This window comes from Oreochromis niloticus, linkage group LG19 (assembly GCF_001858045.2).
Source record: "Oreochromis niloticus isolate F11D_XX linkage group LG19, O_niloticus_UMD_NMBU, whole genome shotgun sequence".
Taxonomy (NCBI): domain Eukaryota; kingdom Metazoa; phylum Chordata; class Actinopteri; order Cichliformes; family Cichlidae; genus Oreochromis; species Oreochromis niloticus.
The window spans coordinates 5,021,091-5,037,878 of NC_031983.2; the positions used below are offsets into that span (position 1 = coordinate 5,021,091).

The following is a 16,788-nucleotide window of genomic DNA, read 5'->3' on the forward strand; positions in this document are numbered from 1 at the left end:
AGTCCTGGCTGCAGTTCTGACTTCAAGCCCACTGGAAACTTGTGGTATCAGCTTAGGCATGCACGTCATGCCAGAGTGACCAAGTTGAAGAATGGGATGCCATCCCACAGTAACGTGTGATCAGCATGGGGAGGAGGTGCCAGACCGTTGTGGTTGTGTATGTTTCTTCCAGATTACTGAGGTCCCTGTTTGTTAAATGAATATATTCTTTGCCTGTATTTCTTGTTCCTTCAGGTCAATTCAGTAAACGACACCAAACAAGATATAATAGCAGAATAAGCTGTTTGGCCTTGGCAGAGAAGATTTGGCAATTTTTTATGGGCACAGCCCACACACTCAACTCTGCTGCTCAACCCACAAATGCATTTTTGTTACAAATCTGGCACCATTTAAAGGGGAATAAACAGGCTTTCCAACAGTATACGATTTATTGCCAAGAAGCATTGTTACAACAAAAGAATAATCGACCAAACACAGATGTCCTTACTTTTTGTGCTGATCTCCAATAGCAATGCTATTCTCCTCATCATGTTCCTGCTCTAAATCGCCTCCATTCTTACTCCAAATTCTCTAAATTCTCTCAATACTAAAACAGTCAATCTAAAATATATTATTAGTTTGTTCATATAAAAAAAATTATAAGGGCTATTTTAAAGAAACTCCAGAGCTATGTGTTAAAGGCCTAATCAGACAGCATAGACTAAATAGGTCATTTGCTTACGGATATACAAATATGAATACAGGCTGGACATGTGAATCACACACATGTCCAGCCTGGGATAGCTCAGGAGGTAGAGCAGGTCATCTACTGATCGGAAGGTTGGTAGTTTGATCCCTGGCTCCCCCTAGTCTGCATGGCAAATATCCTTGGGCAAGACATTAACCCCAAGTTGCTCTCCGATGCATCCATCAGAGTATGAATGTTTGCGAATGTGTTAGTTAGAAAGCATTTAAAAAAGCATACCACTGTAGATCTGTTTACCACACATTGATAAATCCGTATGTAGCATATGTATGTCTGCCCATCTCTACAGCAATATAGAACATCTGTATGCTATACAGATCATCTGTATATCTGTACATATGTATACATCAGAACATTTATCCATAGTACATCTATATATTTGCTCTCTGTACAGCAATATAAACATCTGTATACTTAACTTATTTGTACATAATCTGTTCATAACTATTCCCACCTTTTCCCCTTATCTGTATACAATCTGCTCCTACTGCACTTACTGCTCTTGCACTTCTGATTAGATGCAAACTGTAGTTCATTACCCTGTATTTATACATGTGTAATGACAATAAAGTTAAGTCCTAATTCGAATCCTGGAAAACTGACCAAATATCATCCAACTAGGGGTGAAAATGATCCTTTGACACAAAGCTAATGTCTCAGACTGCTCAGGAACTCAAACATTTGCTGCATCAGAATGAACTGATCTGGAAAGACACTAGTTTTAGATCAAAAACCATTAGTCATGTACTGTATCAGTGCTAGAATAAAAACAATTCAAACAATACTAATTCCTATAGCTTCATTTTTTAAGAATTATACTGCTGTCCTGTGTTTATATCACAATCCTTTGATCTGAGTGAGCTCAGCTGAGGGTTTCTAAATACTTTTAGTTTCTCAACATGCAAATGTTTCAGGAAGTAAAACATCCCCTCTGCTCATCTCATGATTCAAAGTTCCACAGCTGTTTGTGAATCAGCAGTTTGCAGTCTGACGGGAGAGTGCTTACATGAGATCCCTCTCATCTGTCTTTTGTGAGATTAAAGTTGAGATTAAAGCAACGCTGGGAATGGTTTTTATGTAAGGCAGTAGCTGTTTTATCAGCTGAAATCACAGACTGAGTGTTCCCCAAATGTTCCTAAACTGAAGCTTGACTTCAGTTTTCTTTATAGAGTCCTAATCTTTTTTCATGTGTTGATGTTTTCTTCCCAGGGAAACCCTGATTTGTGTAAAGATGATAAATCAATTTAAAGAAAGGAATGCTTTAAAAGAAAAAAACTACTGAACAAAATCCATAAACACAAAACACTATGCTAGAGCACATTATTACATATTTTTATAACTATATGTTTTCAACATTTTCTCTGATATTTGGAATGTAAAGTTTCTCTTTGCTATCATTAATATGAACAGAACTATATTCCTTAAATACTAATATGTGTGAAATTGTTTGAGGGGTCTTGAGAAGAAAAAATCTATCATTCACAATGCTTCCTGGTGTGTAACATCCACCCTTCCTTGCATCACCTTTAGACATAACTAGGTCTCCATCTATTGGCCCCACCCAGACCACGTGGTACACTCACAGACAGAGCATTCAGGGTGAACTCATCTGTGTGTGTGTCATAAATCATTCAAACTAAACCAAACATTGTGTGTTTCTGTGAAATGCAGTAAGAGGGTGTGCTGCTGTGACACCAGAACTTACAATATATGGAGCAGAGATGGACACATGGAAAGAAAAGCCAGCCACTAGACAAACTGCAGCAACAAAGATATTTACAGGGCGTGAGTGTGTGTGTGTGTGTGTGTGTCCCAGAGGTACTCGAGCCCTGCCTATGAATAATGCATAATAGGGGAAAGGGGAAGAAGATGTGTTAGAGGATCTTCTGTCCCTGATCATTAATCTTTCCTCCTTCTCTGTCTCGTGTTTCTGACCAAAGAAATGCAGGAAAGGCTGCATCGGCAGCAGAAAACCTCCCTGCACCACCAAGACTGATGGAAAACATTTACAACATCCCTAAAAACAGAAAAGTATCATTTCAAAAGCTAGATCGAAGAAGCTATCAAACCGTTTTTGTCAAGTATTATAGTACATGTAGGTTCAAACACACGAGGAATGAGCTCTGGTTATAAAGGAAAGTGCAGTTTAGCATTTCTTCTGAGTGTTTGGCCTAAGGATTAATTACAGCATAATTAAAGGCTATAAATGCTAGCCCAAAAAAGTAACTGAAATTGAGTGATACTGACCTTTCCAATCAAATTGTATCACCCAAATATGTTCAACTGCTGCTCTAAACTAAGTTCATGAGGACAGAGGGACGTTAAATAAATCTACAACCAGGCAATATCTGCTTCCTTACATATAAACAGTTGTAACAGTTCATGCAATACTTTGGTTAAACCCTTTGAATTAAAGCTGGAAGTCACATCTTGAATGTTTGATTTAAATCTGCTGTGTTGGTGTATAGAGACAAAATTATCACAGTTGGGCCATTTGCCAAATACTTAAAGGCCTAACTGTAATCATTTATTTGCAAATGAATAAAAAGTGTTTTTTTCTCTATTTAACAATTCCGAAGACATCAGACTATCATATAACACACAATTACCAATTAACTAAGCTCAGATCTGAGTCCCAGCATTCCAACACATCTCAACATCAGTGATTTGGAGGAGACTTAAGCCACTACTAAATGTGACCATTAAGATGGAGAGAAATGATCCAGCCAAGAAACACGGAAAACAAACCAGTGGAAATCAGGATTTTTGTCTCATAAGACCAAAAGTGTGCAAAGCTTTTAGTCAAATTTATCTTACAACAGAAAATTGAAAACAGTCAAAATTAAAACTTTATGCATTCAAAGGTGGAGTCACACTCACAACGGGGATTGTAGCTATGAATATTAGCAGTTGTTCAACAGCTAGAATCATCTTAACATTTTTAAGTTAATGCACCGTCACAAAATGTTTACCATGTACTGACTAACTAATAATACCTATTAATATCAAGACACTCCACATATTTTATAAAGGCCACACTTCATACAATTAAGTAATTAAGACTTAATTAAGATTTAATAAGACTTAAGTAAGTCTTATTAAATTAATTCCACAGAACGGGTTTAACTGTACATTACATTATAATGCATTCCCCCCTTTACTTTCCAGTTCAGCTTCCTTCTGGGACTGGACAGAAGCATTAGTGGCACAAGCCAGGTTTTTTTCCTCCAGTAATTATGGATAATATTACACACACACACACACACACAGGAATCAGACCCTCACACACGATGTGAAGAACACTTCCAATCATCTGATACATTCACGGATGATAAATGTTCCACGTCTCTCTGCAGGAGCTGATAGCAGTTTCACTCTGAGTCGGCTTTCTCTGCAAACTGGCCGAGCTGATCGAAAGTAAAAAGGCAGACAGAGAAAAAGAGGGAGGTCAAATCAAAGGACATTGTCTTATTAAAGATGATTATTTTCTTGAGGAGATTTTTAATAAGTGTTTGACTTACAAGCAGAAGCAGAAAATATGACGCTAAATGTGATTCAGACCATTTTTGCTTTTGCATGTATTATTTTACATAGTTTGACAGCATCATTATAAAATATCTGAAAAGCTTCTGTGTTATTTACAGTAAAAGCACTTTCAACAGAATTAGAGACTGTGAGGCTGAAGGTTGCTGCTAGGTCATCCATCGTGTGATTTGGACCAGGTCATGGTCCCCCTTTGGAGGGGTTGCCACAGCAACCTCTTACCTTATCCCTATTGTCCCCTACTGTCATGCCAACCCTCTCCATGTCCTTCTACACTATATCCATGCACCTTATAACTTTATCTTCAGACTGCTCAACCTGAGCTGTGACTCATTTCTAATCATGCCCCTCCTCATAACTCTCAATCGAAATCTTCATGTCCTCAACTTTGACACTGTTTTTGCCATACCATCATACCATACTATCTTGTAAACCTTGCCTTTCACTCTTTAGTTCTGTTCTGTCAACATCAACCATAACACTTATCTCCACCTGCTCCACCCTACCTGCACCATCTTCTTCACTTCTCTTGTGCACTCTCCAGATATTTGTACTCATATACCTTCACTACATCTTCTCCTTACACCTGTCTCGCTCTCATTCACAAATGTACTCTGTCCTGTTTTCACTGACTTTCATTCCTCTTTTCTCCAGAGCATACCTCCACCTCTCAAATATCTCTTCCATCTGCTCAGTACTCTCACTCTCACTACAACAATGTCATGTGCAAACATCATAGTCCATGGAGACTCCTGTCTGACCTCATCTGCCAACCTGAGCATCACCACTGCAAACAAGAAAGGGCTCAGAGCAGATCTCTGATGCCATCCCACCCCCAACTTCAAACACCTCACCAATGCCGTACTGTCCTCATAATACACCACCGTTGTTGGTACTTCTCTGCCACTCCTAACTTCCTCATACCTAGGTATTTACCACAGTTCCTCTCTTGGTACCCACTTTGCCTTCTCTAGATCCAAAAAGACAATATGGAACTTCTCTGACCCGCTTCTCCATCAACACTGTCAAAGAAAGGTCTCACCTGGAGTGCATTTTCTCATCATGAAGTCATCTCTACATGGTATGTCTCATCAGGTTTATCCCTTTGTAGTTACTACAGCTCCCTTGTTACTGAAAACCAGTACCACTACAGTTCTCCGTTTCTCAGATGTCCTCTCACTCTCCAAGATCACGTTAAACAGTCTGGTTAAAAAATCCACTGCCCGCTCTAGTAGACATCTCTATACAGGTTTGTCATGTAGACCAACCACGTTTCCGCTCTTCATCCTCTTCATAGTTGCCCTCACTTTCCCCTCACTCCTTTCTTCTCACTCTCTCATTTTCATTCATCATTTCATTCATCTGCTCCTCATAGTACTTGTTCCACCTTCTCAGCACACTCTCTTCACTTGTTAGTACAGGGGTGCCCAATCCTAGTCCTCGAGAGCTACTGTCCTGCAGCTTTTAGATGCATCCCTACTCCAACACAGCTGAATCAAATGGTTTGATGACCTCTTCAGCATGTCATCAAGTTTGGCAAAGGCCTGATAACAAGACATTCATTTGATTCAGGTGTGTTGGAACAAGGATGAATCTAAAAGCTGCAGGACGGTAGCTCTCGAGGACTAGGATTGGGCACCCCTGTGTTAGTACATTAGTACTTGTGTCTGTACTTAATCACCATAACCTGCTTGGTTTTTATGTTTTATGCATTAAAAAAGACACCTCTCACAACTAATTATGATATTTAGCAGCATAAATGAGTGTTAAAAAAGTGTCTTGGAAATAAAGTTGGGAAGGAATTCTACACTTTGTGGAGTAATTAGTACAATTTAAGGATAATTTTTGTCAGCATAAAACTGCAAAAACTTTGGATTTGGTCATAACATCAAGTTATAAATTCAACATCTGTGAGGATGTTTTATAACGTAATGAAAAAGGTGCAACTCATTCTATGTGAGGCCCTTCTTTTTTGGTTTATTTCTGATGTGCTACAAATACAATTCTGTAATGGTAATTCATGTACAGGTTTATTCAAATTTCGGAAAACCGTTCTTAGTGATAACAATTTGTCACTGTATCCACAAATGCATTCATTGGCTCCTAAATAAAAATTATAATCATAAAGAAGTGATGGAAGAAACACCCTTCAACCATGCTGTGATTGTTAACACTGCATTATACAACCTTTCTGCAACATGTGTTTGGAACCCCACAAAAAGGCAGAGCATAAACGAAGTAATGCTCCTCCCCTGACATTAACATCAGCACAAAAACTGTTTATCAGGAGCTTCATTGCATGGGTTTCCAAGGTTGAGCAGCTTCTGTGTTGGTAGCCCAGTGCTTTTTTTCAGCATGTGTTTCTCATCTCCAGGAATTTTTCTTTTCTCAAAAACAATTGGGTATTGTACATTAAATGGGTTCATCTTATATTCAGAGCCAATAACACTTGAAATTAATATATTTGAACTGCTTCACCTGCGGTACATATGAGCACAGAGCTAACATCCAACATTCAAGTGTTCCTACATTCTGCTTTTGTGGAAACAGAAGCAGAATAAACCTTACCCCTAACCCAGATCATGTGATAGCCACTCCAACCTCAGACACACATACACTATGGCTGATTTGTTCTAGTTAAACATGTGGGGGTGGTGTGTGCCACAGACACACACACAGCACTATTGTATTATAAAGAAGGGCAGCGAGACCTTCTGGTCTCTCTCTTTCTCTTTGAGCTTTTATAAAGCTTTATTACCATATCACAGCTTGAATGGTTTAAGCGTCCTTCTTAGAGCCACTTTTAAGGAAGCACTATGGTGCTCCTAAGGACAAAGCAAAAAACATGTAGGAATGACCATCTGATTAAACTATTACAGTATGCAGTGAAAAAGGATTCCTGCTAGATCATCGTAATGCCAGAGCAGCTCACCAGCCTCTATCTTTACTGTTCTTTCCCTGCTGGTGCTGTAGTGCATCAGCTCTGCAGAGAGAAACTGTGAGGAAAGGGAGCTGACAAACCAACCAGCATGCAGTTCACCATGTCAGCAATTAAAGAATGACTCCTGGTTTCTGACATGTTTTAGCAGCTGTAAACTGCAGCACACCTGCTAACACAACCCGTCTGTAAAGATCTTTCATAATAAGGTAATAATGGTCATAAAGTCTTGTGCCAACTGCTCCAAAATATAGTAAATAAGACCATTTGCTCAAGAATAGATACTCACATATAATCAGTGTCACACCACAAACCCATCATAAACAGCATTTCACATAAAACAGACAGAGCCAGTCACAAACAGCTGTCTTTTGACAGAAGAATAAGGATTTCTGCAACAGACCTGTTATCCTCATAGCAGCCTGATAACGACATCATTATTACAGGATTAGTGCGAGGCACACAAAAGCTACAAATGAACAAAACATTCCTGATCGATAAAATGGTTCATGAAGTTGGTTAAAAAGAAAATGCTTTATGACACTATTTAAGCACCTTTATTTGTCTTTGAAACCTTGTACATGACTAAGTAAAATCTGAACAGACATTCATGCAGAAAAGTTATCTTTACACGCAGACTGCTTCTTTAAAGGTTTATGCATGTTATCCCTAAAGCTTTGTCCAGATGTGTTTTGTTAAATGCCTTGAAAGTGAACTTTACCAAAAATCAATTCAGGTCAAGGCGATGGCTGCTGGCTAATTAGAGATGACCCCGGGAGAGTCTGGTCCTCTGGTGAAAGATCCACTCATTAGCCACCTCTACACTGTGACTGTGTTACCATAGAAAAACTGCAGGCAGGAGGCCAGGTGTTGAAGGTAAGGGGAGCAGGTTAGTAACAGCAAATAACAGGAAAATGGCCATCTTAGAAAACAAGTACACATATACATATCTAATATATACTCAAGACAATAACAGAGCAAATCACATCATGCAGACTTTCAGCTGCATTTGCACATGTCTACAGCAGCAAAAGCTCTCACACTTTGCAGTTTGATGTCTGGAGTCTGAGAGCTGGTGCTAACAAAGATGTGTGGAGTGAGTCTCCTGCATTAATGCCAATCATCCTGTCGTAACCAGCACAGTAAGACACAGAGCAGCAGGCTTCCTAGTGTGTCCAAAGCCAAGCCTTCATGCTATTTAATTGGCTGAAATAACACCCGGTCAAGTTTCTAAGTCAACATGGGGGAGGTGCTTTCATCAGAGTAGACAGATGCTGTCTGAAACAGCAGCAGCCAACCTCCAGGAGAAAGAAGCAGACCAGATGGTGACGATAACTACTTCGTTTTCAGTACTGGTGCAATGTGCTACAAACAGTAAAGTAACAACCTTTAAGAGAATAATCTTTCTTATATGAAGCAGAAATGAAACACTTTGAATTATCAATGTTTTTATGCATTATTGTTGTACCATGTTGTATTTTACTGCTTTGATTGTGTTTATTAGTTCACAGATACAGATGACTCCTTGGACCACTCCAAGTCTGTATTTTTAGTCAATTATCCTGGTAAGCACCAAGCAAATGGCTGCTTTTTGAAAAATATTCTTTGTTGCAGTCTCAATACTCTGATATTCTTGCAGCACTTCAAAGCAAACAGAGCAAAACTGTGCAAACAGCAATTCTATCTGTTCCTATAAGTGCTTTCTTCTGCATAGAACATTTCTGCAAATTCAAATTTTACTTTGCAAAACTTGGAAATCTTCAGGCTGTCTGCTTTCAGGATTATTTTATAGCATAGTATATTAGTCTCACTGCTTTATAGCTTTGTTGTTTGGTTGTATAAACATCATTGTTTTTGTCAGTCTTAACCACCCTGCTGTTCAAAATAAGACTATTTTACTTTTACACAGAATAATAATAACACTAACAATAACTAATTTATACTAATCCACAGGCACCTCTATGTGCCAAATGAGGAATCGAGTTGCATCCATCTTGGTTATCGACACTGGTAAAGCAAACCTGGTCTACAGTGTATTTCTAATGTGCCTAATGCTGTTTGTGAAAAATAAAAAATGTCTCCAGTGACATTCAGAGTTTTACTGCTATTATCAAAGTCACATAGAGGCTGAAACACTCACTGCACCAAGATAAAACTGTCCTCTTTCTTTGCATCTACTAGTGTAGTGTATTCATTTATTTTCATTTAAATTAAGTCCCAGTACTTAATCTGACCTTTAGTAAAAATACATTATCGGGTATAAACGTATTATTCAAGGACAGTTTAACATGATAATGAGACTTTTGCCTTCTACCCAGCTCTAAGTCACTAGGTGACCAACATAAACTCTTAAGGTTACTGTTTCTGAGTGTCATCACCCCATAAGATTAAAGCTCGTTCAAGTTTAGTCCTTAAGAAAGCAAAGGAGCATATTTCTTCTCTTCCCTCTCTTCTTTGTTTAAGCCTGGAGTTAATCCTATAAACCATCTTTAACAAGAGCGACCTACACCCACTTCACCCTTCATCGCCTTTCTTCTGATGTCTATGCTTCTGTGCATCTCTGTTTCTCTCTCTCAGTCCAGTTTTACAGCTCAAGAGATAGTTACATCATATCCTGTGGAGTGGAAAACAAAGGCGGTGATCTGGATTGTACTGACCACGAACACTGTACAGCTAACCAATAGAAAACAATGCTAATGACAGGCACATGGGAAATCTTACGGTCTACGGTCTGGGTCTACAGCTACAACAACTTCAGACTTAAACACAGTTGAAAAACGACAAAAAAGCAGACACATCATCCAATTAAGCATAAGTGAACTCATTTGAGGAAAAATGGAAAAGAACAACACTCTTTGTCAGAATATAGACCAATATGGGATATGTGTCTGAATCCCATTCATCAGAGAATCCACAATAAAATCTAAATACATGGAAAATAATGTTTGAAATCTAAACTAAGCACAGGACTGGAATTCACCCTGTGCTGGAACTCATGGCAAATAAATGCTCCAAATAAACACTATATATTTGGTTAATGTGAACATATGTCCCTCCTATCAAGTTAAACTGATAGCAGAAGAAAGAAAAAGAAGAAAGGCACACTTTTTGTTTTGCATCCAACAATTTCTATAAAACAATGCTGTAAAAAAGTATTTTCGTCCTTCCTGATTTCTTATTTAATGCATATTTGTCACACTTAAATGTTTCATATGATGAAAAATAAATGTAATAATAGACAAAGATAAATTCGATAAATGCAAAGAGCATATTTTAAATCATGAGTGAATTTATTAAGGGAAAAAAGCAATGCACACCTATCACCATCATCATCTCAATCAGATCTAAGTCTAGATTTTGATTAAGCCACTCAAAAACATTACATTTTGAGCCATTCAGAGGAGGCCTTGCTTGAGTGTTTCAGCTCAGTGTGCTGCTACATAAACCAAGTGTCCTTGAGCTTCTAAGCATGTACTAAAGACTTGATGTTTTAGTGAGAAGATTGATGATTCTCTGAATTACAACACATTAACCAGGTCCTGAAGAAGCAAAGCAGCCTCACACTATCACACTACCACCACCATGCCTGACTGTTGGTATGATCTTCTTTATATGAAATGCTTTATTAGATATAAGCCAGATGTAACGGGATTCGAACTTTCCAAACAGTTCAACTTTTCTTTTCTCGTCAATATTTTCCAAAAGTCTTGGGGATCATCAAGATGTTTTTTGGCAAATGTGGGACGAGCCTTTGAGACTGTGTTGGTTTTCCCATGGATATCATTTGGCTCAGTATCTTTTTTCCTGTTGAATCATGACTGCTGACCATAACTGAGACAAGTGAGGTCTGCAGTTCTTTAGATGTTGTTCTGGATTCTTCTATGACCTCCTCGGTGATATGTTGAGACGCTCTTGGAAAAAGTTCTCCTCTTGTGAATAATGGCTCTCACTGGGTTCTCTGTAACCCTTTCCAGACTGACAGATGTCAGAGACTTTGTTTCTAATCTGTTGTTGAGTTTCTTTAGATCGTGGAATGATGTTTTGCTTTATGAGATCATTTAGCCTCCTTCTCTTTGTCAGAAAGTTTCTATTTACGTGATTTTTTTATTAAACAGGTATGGCAGTAATCAGGCCTGGGTGTGGCTACTGAGATTAACCTCAGCTTTCCAAAACAAATGTGGTTAATCACACTTAATTCATCCCTTGATTTAACAAGGGGAGCAATTACTTTTTCCCTTAATTAATAAAATCAACATTTTAAAACTGCATTTTATATTATTCAGGTTATCTAAAGTTTTTTTGATCCGGCATCAGGAAGGAGACAAACACTTTTTTAAGCACTGTACTTCCATCACTTTGAGAAACTGTGAGTACTAAAAATCTGCTTACATTATGCTCCTTTCAGCAAAAAACCCCAAAAACTGGCTATTCTTCCCCTGAAAAGGACAATGTTACATTTCTGTTGCAGGAATTAAAGCCTTTTGTATGCACAGCACTTTGCTGTCTTGCAATGAGACACTGTGCAAACTATAGCGATCAAACATGTGAACAATGAACTCTTCATTTTCAAACACAGACAGGGAGACAGACCAAACAGGAGACAGGAACCCCCCATGCTTAAATTTGTTTGTTAGACTGGGTTAAGTGGAAGTGAATGAGAACTTTGAGCTCCATTTTGCATTAAGAACCTAAAAACATTCTGAGTGTTCAAAAACATCAAAAGCAGGCACCAGGTCCTAAAACTGCCAAGGTAGCAAACCAGATTTTGATATGAGGTGGAAGAGAGCAGTAAGAGCAGCCTGGGAACAGAAAGGAGAGGTGTTGCCCTCTTTCTGTATGCAGCAGGCAAAGCGAGCTTCTGCAGAACAGGCCTCCATAACAAAAGCTAAGATAGAGAGAGAGAAGCAGAGATTGGGAGTCACCTCCCTCTGCTCCTGTCTCCCTCTATCCATTTCCTTTTCTCTCTCTTTCTTTCATTTGGATCAGTTTGGGAGCGAGAGCGTCACACAACTTATTAAATCAGCATTCCAGGAAGGATTACAGTGACACACACACACACACACATACACACACACCCTTTCATGTAGTCAAAACAGAAGAAAGGATACTCAGAGCAACAGAGAGCAGGTTTAGCAGTACATACCACATCTCTGTTCATCCTTTAGTCCATCTCATTTCTTTCTTCTCTGCTTTTCCGTTAGAGGATGCAGAGTGAGGAGAAGGGAGGTGCCTGTGATGTTGTGGCAATCCCACTGCAGAAAGAGAGCGAGCGAGAGAGAGACAGAGATGATGCTAACACAGGAGAGGCTAAAGCTAAACTAGCCACCAGCTCAGTATGGGACGGTGGGGTGAAAGGACGGATGGGAGGGATGATGATGATGATGCGGCACCTTTCAGTTTGGAAACAGAGAGGGAGTGAAAGAGAGAGAGAGAGGGGTCGCCCTGTTACCTTGGAAACTGAGATGATGTGATGGAGAGGGTGGAGCTGAGTTCTGATTGGCTGACAGGGTGTGGTGCTCCCCTTCCTGAGGGAGAAGAGAAAGGAGGGGGGAGGATGACAGCGCAAAGGCTGGGTTGTGAGAAGCAGCTGCTCTCTCTCTCTCTCTCTCTCTCTTTTCTTTTTTTCTGATGCCAGAGGACATAGGGAGCACAGGAAGTCCTCAACGCCCCCCACTGGACAATCCTGGAAGTGCAGAGGAAGATGAAGGAAGCCTGCACAGTACTGGCTATTTATTTATACACTGTTAGTTTTCTTCACATTCCCTAACACCAAATTCTATGTTACACAGAAAATCTCTGTAACATAAACATTTCCCAACTTTTGGGATAAATAAAGTGCTTTTTTAATGAAATTTAAAAAGCAAAAGAAAAACTCTTTTACATAAAGCTGTATATTTTAAAGGTTGTTTCAAGAAATGCATTACAATTATAAAAACATGAGGAAATAAATAGAAAGTATATTTACATGGAATGAGAGATAAAAGGGGCTTAATGTCTGTGTGTGTGTGTGTGTGTGTGTGTGTGTGTGTGTGTGTGTGTGTGTTAACTAAAAGCATGGTTAATACACAGTACATCACTGCATATACAAATAGTAGCAATAGCAGCTCAAAGCACAGGTTTAAAGAAGAGGTGTAGTTTCATTGTCTGATAACACTGCCAACAATACAGCATTGTAACAAGCTTAAATTGTGTGTATTTTGTGTGTTTCTTTTGGTTGCAGTCTTTGCGTTAGACTCTTTAAACTGCATTCAAATCCTAAATGTAAGCATTTATACATAAATATAAACCACTAGTTATAGTTATTGGGGGGTGATAATGTATTGAAACAGGGACGGTATATCAATATTTTTTAAAATAAATGCAAGTATTCTGGGAATACTATGAACAAGAGGGCTCATCTCATGCACCACCATCCTGAGGTAACTTTAGCTGAGGAAATTTAAATTTAATTAGATCAACCAAAAAAACAACCACCCAACCAGCTACCTCCTTATTCAGAGCAAGCTAATGGCTCAGTCAGAAGAGGGAAATGAGACAGCAATGTCATTGATTTACAGAAACTTGGTGATTACATGGTGACTGAAATTTTGATCACATTCTGCGACCTATTGCAACTTGTGGGGACTAAATGAGCTTGAGGATGTTGCACACTCTCCTGATCAGAGGCAGCTTTCTGCAAACAGTTACAGTCTGACCTGGGCCGACTGCAGTCACTCAGAGATTGTTGAAGGTTTGCAAATAATTGCTGTGTAACTTATAAATGCAGGTGTTGATAAGATGTTGCCATCACTCTGATATCAGACTGATATTGGACTGATGACAGACTGACGCCATCTCATTACAACGTTTTTTGCAGGTTCAAGTGATCCGATAAAATCCGTTTATCTTATTGGATGAAACAAAAGTTTACAAAGTTTAACTTTGCGGACATAATTTAAAGCAGAAAAATTGGTTAATAAAATCACAAACTATATTCACAATATATATTACTGCAATAGCATATCACTAAAAAATCACAAAAGTAATTCACCAGATAGTAACAAACATGTTGAAAAACCTCAGATAAATCCATTTTTTTCCAAATCAATAGTGCAATTTTTAGTTAGCCAGGATGGAAAGAGAGCCACTACATCTGCTGACAAATACTTTTTACCGATTGCTGTAAGGAAATCACTATAATGTGCAAAACACAGTATTTTATTTATATTTTTCTTCCAAAGAGCCAGATTTTCTTGTCAGTGGTCATCCAGGCTACTGAAGGTCTTTCAAAGATTGTCTTTGGACACTGGCTGCTTTTTCACTCATTGTCAGTCTAGTTCTTGCACCTGACTATTTTTAGATAATTGTTTGTTTGACAGGCATAATATTTTTGCACCACCAGGGTGATTCCAAAGACTTGACATGTCTTGCCATGGTGTACAATGTTTTGAAGAGACTGAACAAGCAGAGGACAAAAGAAGAAGTAGCCGGTCTAGAAAATGATTTACAGCAGATGAACAGTATCTGACAGTAATCTTCTACAGAAACAGGAAAAACAATGCTACTGTGTTTTACAGATGGCTGTAGCTACTCGTCTCAGCTCCAAACCATGGGGGCTGGTTGATTCTATTTTGGTGATTCCATCAACTAAAACTGATGGAAACATGAACAGAAAAGCACAGTCAGAGTTTGATCCACCATGCACTAACATCTGGACAATTGTGTGATTGTCAGCGGCTTTTATTTTTCAGCGTGACAATGAGCCCAAACACAACGTCATTTATGGATAGGCCTCTCTAAACCCTGTTTTTTTAACATTACTGAAGCAGTGTGGGGTCATGTTGACAGAGAACAGAACAAAAGGCATCCAACATCCAAAGAAGAACTTTAGAAGGTCCTTCAAGAAACCTGGAGAACTGGAGAAAGAAACTAAAGAAAGTTTGCTTAAGACAGGTCGGCGCTACAGAGCGCTGTTTACAAAAACCTGCTGCCACAGAGACAGTTTATTCCCCAGGCTGTCACTCTGATACACACTGTGACTCAACCCACTGCTATATCATTCAGATCATATGCACATATGCGCATTGCACCACACAATTTGCACTTATTTCACATGAGGTTTAGTCTTGTGTTTTAATCACGTGCGATTTAAAATGCCCAAACAGCCAACAACAGACTTTGTCTGCCGTCTTTGAGACTACAGCACCATCTGCTGCCAAGAAGGTAAGTTCAGGTAGGAAACTGGAGACAAAATGCCGCTTTACATCAGTTATTCACACCGCATTTCATTTCTTTCAGTGGCTGCATGTGCAGTTTTTTCTCTTACTTCACCTTTTCGTTTACTGCTAGAAATCAACAAAAAAAACCCTGTGTGGTCGTATGGAGAAACTTCCAAAGGGAACAATGTTAACCTGTCAGAAATCTTACATAAACTGCACGTGTGTCCACTATTACTAGCCTCTGACACTTGCATGCAAAATGTTTAAATTTACTTCAGGAGATGTTGGTCAAATGGCTGTTTCTTCCTCTTCTTCGTCTTTTTTGTTGAACAGAAATTAAATGTAAAGTGCTGGAAACTTGTATCTTCCCTGTGCTTACACAATCTATCAAAAAAAAAAAAAAAAAAAAAAAAATCATAGCTAATCCACCATGCATTACCAGCCTGTAAGCTAGTTTATATATGAAGCTAATAAGCGACCCTAGCACCTGCATAACATCCCGCGGCCACCAGAGGGCCTCCTATAGAGAGACGCGATGGGGTTGTGGGGGGATTCATGCTGACATATCATAAAGTAAAAGAAAGAAACACTGTAGATCTAAATAAGCTTAGTGGTTAATAGTATGGCAGATAAACTGCCTTGTATTTAAATGTTTTGCTAATCATGATTTATTAAGCATAACCAAAGTGCTTTGTAAAGGGCTTCTGAAGTAATGTTTTTTTGCCCTTATCTTAACGCTAATTATTATAAGTCAGTATTAATCATATGATTAATAGCTGCAGCAAATCAAGCATTCAACATTGATGTAATGAGTTAATGGAACAATTTATATAATTTTGTTTTTTAATGACAAAAAATAATCCCATTTCCTATGAACTGAATCTGAATATAAAAGAAGAAAGAAATATGATCCATAATTTATTAGTCATGATAATTTACACACTTCAGTCACATTAAGTCGCGTTCTGTTTGTCAGTAAGCATAGCTGCTGATATTTAATGCACGATGCTGATAGTTATTGAGGTTTTACATGAATTTCTTATATGCATGCGTTTTCAGTAAGGGAAGATGCTGATGTGTAAAGGTTTATACCACCAGATGGAGCACTTTACATTCTGTTGGCGGAAGCAAGAGTTGTAACCAGTGAAACGAATTTCATTTTTGTGACCTAATAAATATCATGAGTTTTATCACTGATGTTGTAAAATTTAAAAAAACAAAAAATGAATAAAGACCAAACAAAACAAAACCCCAGGAATGATTAAAGGCATATTTAAGGACTGTAACAATTTTATATGTGCTTTCATTTTGTGCTACTTTTTACCTTAACTCCATTAGATTTCAAGAAAGTTTCTTTCACTCAA

General features: G+C 38.5%; 1 protein-coding gene across 4 annotated transcripts in view; it reads right to left on the bottom strand.

Moving 5' to 3' along the window:
* The window catches only part of akap6 (A kinase (PRKA) anchor protein 6), a 218,854-nt gene extending 203,061 nt beyond the window's left edge, over window positions 1–15,793 (bottom strand). For 2 of the 4 annotated variants that reach the window (XM_025901264.1, XM_025901262.1), the window contains exons 1-2: window positions 12,370–12,642; window positions 4,031–4,152 (exon numbers count right to left, since the gene is read on the bottom strand). The gene's annotated coding sequence lies outside the window, so the exon portion shown is untranslated. Of the gene's footprint in view, window positions 1–4,030; window positions 4,153–12,369; window positions 12,643–12,675; window positions 12,910–15,697 lie in introns of those variants that run through there. The other 2 variants (XM_025901263.1, XM_025901261.1) reach the window with 2 other exon arrangements.
* Window positions 15,794–16,788: the final 995 nt, after the last annotated feature.